A 3,571-nucleotide genomic window follows, 5' to 3' on the forward strand; every position below is an offset into this window, starting at 1 on the left:
GCGATGCTTATGTGAAAAAGTTTCATCCTGATAAGCTCAAACCCAAATTGGAGAAATGTGTCTTCATAAGATACCCAAAGGAGACAGTTGGGTACACCTTCTATCACAGAACCGAAGGCAAGACATTCGTTGCTAAGTATGGATCCTTTCTAGAGAAGGAGTTTCTCTCGAAAGATGTGAGTGGGAGGAAAGTAGAACTTGATGAGGTAACTGTACCTGCTCCCTTATTGGATCACAGAAATCTGTTCTTGTGACTTCTACACCAATTAGTGAGGAAGTTAATGATGATGATCATGTAACTTCAGATCAAGTTACTACCAAACCTCGTAGGTAAACTAGAGTAAGATCCGCACCAGAGTGGTACGGTAATCCTGTTCTGGAGGTTATGTTACTAGACCATGACGAACCTACGAACTATGAAGAAGCGATGGTGAGCCCAGATTCCGCAAAATGGCTTGAGGCCATGAAATCTGAGATGAGATCCATGTATGAAGAACAAAGTATGGACTTTGATTGACTTGCCCAATGATTGGCGAGCCATTGAGATTAAATGGATCTTCAAGAGGAAGACGAACGCTGATAGTAATGTCACTATCTACAAAGTTAGAATTGTCGCAAAAAGGTTTTCGACAAGTTCAAGATGTTGACTACGATGAGAGTTTCTCACTCGTATCTATGCTTAAACTCTGTCTGAATCATGTTAGTAATTGCCTCATTTTATGAAATCTGGCAAATGGATAAACAAAACTACATTCCTTAATGGATTTATTAAAGAAGAGTTGTATATGATGCAACCAGAAGGTTTTGTCAATCCTAAAGGTGCTAACAAAATATGCAAGCTCCAGCGATCCATCTATGGACTGGTCCAAGCATCTCGGAGTAGGAATATACGCTTTGATAAGGTGATCAAAGGATATAGTTTTATACAGACTTGCGGTGAAGCCTGTATTTATAAGAAAGTGAGTGGGAGCACTAGAACATTTCTGATAAGTATATGTAAGTGACATATTGTTGATCGGAAATAATGTAGAATTATTCTGCAAAGCATAAAGGAGTTTTTCAAAGAAAGACCTCGGTGAAGCTGCTTACATATTGAGCATCAAGATCTATAGAGATAGATCAAGACGCTTGATAAGTTTTTTTTTCAATGAGTACATACCTTAAGAAGATTTTGAAGTGGTTCAAAATAGAACTGTCAAAGAAAGATTTCTTGCCTGTGTTACAAGGTGTGAAATTGAGTAAGACTCAAAACCCGACCACGGCAGAAGATAGAAAAAGAATGAAAGTCATTCCCTATGCCTCGGCCATAGGTTCTATAAAGTATGCCATGCTGTGTACCAGATCTATTGTATACCCTACACTGATTTTGGCAAGGGAGTACAATAGTGATCTAGGAGTAGATCACTGGACAGCGGTCAAAATTATCCTTACTGGAATAAGGATATGTTTCTCGATTATGGAAGTGACAAAAGGCTCGTCGTAAAAGGTTACGTCGATGCAAGTTTTGACACTAATCTAGATGACTCTAAGTCTCGGTCTAGATACATATTGAAAGTGGGAGCAATTAGCTAGAGTAGCTCCATGCAGAGCATTGTAGACATAGAAATTTGCAAAATACTTACGGATCTGAATGTGACAGACCCGTTGACTAAAATTATCTCACAAGCAAAACATGATCACACCTTAGTACTCTTTGGGTGTTAATCACATAGGGATGTGAACTAGATTACTGACTCTAGTAAACCCTTTGGGTGATGGTCACATAAAGATGTGAACTATGGGTGTTAATCACATGGTGATGTGAACTATTCATGTTAAATCACATGGCGATGTGAACTAGATTATTGACTCTAGTGCAAGTGGGAGACTGAAGGAAATATGCCCTAGAGGCAATAATAATGTTATTATTTATTTCCTTATATCATGATAAATGTTTATTATTCATGCTAGAATTGTATTAACCGGAAACATAATACATGTGTCAATACATAGACAAACAGAGTGTCACTAGTATGCCTCTACTTGACTAGCTCGTTAATCAAAGATGGTTATGTTTCCTAGCCATAGACATGAGTTGTCATTTGATTAACGGGATCACCTCATTAGGAGAATGACGTGATTGACTTGACCCATTCCGTTAGCTTAGCACTCGATCGTTTAGTATGTTGCTATTGCTTTCTTCATGACTTATACATGTTCCTATGACTATGAGATTATGCAACTCCCGTTTACCGGAGGAACACTTTGTGTGCTACCAAACGTCACAACGTAAATGGGTGATTATAAAGGTGCTCTACAGGTGTCTCCAAAGGTACTTGTTGGGTTGGCGTATTTCGAGATTAGGATTTGTCACTCCAATTGTCGGAGAGGTATCTCTGGGCCCACTCGGTAATGCACATCACTATAAGCCTTGCAAGCATTGTGACTAATGAGTTAGTTGCGGGATGATGTGTTACGGAATGAGTAAACATACTTGCCGGTAACGAGATTGAACTAGGTATCGAGATACCGACGATCAAATCTCAGGCAAGTAACATACCGGTGACAAAGGGAACAACGTATGTTGTTATGCGGTCTGACCGATAAAGATCTTCGTAGAATATGTGGGAGCCAATATGGGCATCCAGGTCCCGCTATTGGTTATTGACCGGAGACATGTCTCGGTCATGTCTACATAGTTCTCGAACCCGTAGGGTCCGCACGCTTAACGTTACAATGACAGTTTTATTGAGTTTTGATGTACCGAAGGAGTTCGGAGTCCCGGAAGAGATCGGGGATATGACGAGGAGTCTCGAAATGGTCGAGACATAAAACTCGATATATTGGACGACTATATTCGGACTTCGGAAAGGTTCCGAGTGATTCGGGTATTTTTCGGAGTACCGGAGAGTTACGGGAATACGTATTGGGCCTTATTGGGCCATACGGGAAAGAAGAAAAAGGGCCTCAAGGGTGGCCGCACCCCTCCCCTTGGTTTGGTCCGAATTGGACTAGGGAAGGGGGGGCGCACCCTTCCTTCTTTCTCCTTCCCCCTTCCCTTCTCCTACTCCCACAAGGAAAGGAGGAGTCCTACTCCCGGTGGGAGTAAGACTCCCCCCTATGGCGCGCCTCTCCCCTAGGCCGGCTGCCTCCCCCTTGCTCCTTTATATACGGGGGCAGGGGGGCACCCCAGAGACACAACAATTGATCCTTGAGATCTCTTAGCCGTGTGCGGTGCCCCCCTCTACCATATTACACCTCGATAATACCATTGCGGAGCTTAGGCGAAGCCCTGCGTCGGTGGAACATCATCATCGTCACCACGCCATCATGCTGACGAAACTCTCCCTCAACACTCGGCTGGATCGGAGTTCGAGGGACATCATCGAGCTGAACGTGTGTAGAACTCGGAGGTGCCGTACGTTCGGTACTTGATCGGTCGGATCGTGAAGACGTACGACTACATCAACCGCGTTGTGATAACGCTTCCGCTATCGGTCTACGAGGGTACGTGGACAACACTCTCCCCTCTCGTTGCTATGCATCACCATGATATTGCGTGTGCGTAGGAATTTTTTTGAAATTACTACGT

Source organism: Triticum aestivum, chromosome 6D (assembly GCF_018294505.1).
Source record: "Triticum aestivum cultivar Chinese Spring chromosome 6D, IWGSC CS RefSeq v2.1, whole genome shotgun sequence".
Classification (NCBI taxonomy): Eukaryota; Viridiplantae; Streptophyta; class Magnoliopsida; order Poales; family Poaceae; genus Triticum; species Triticum aestivum.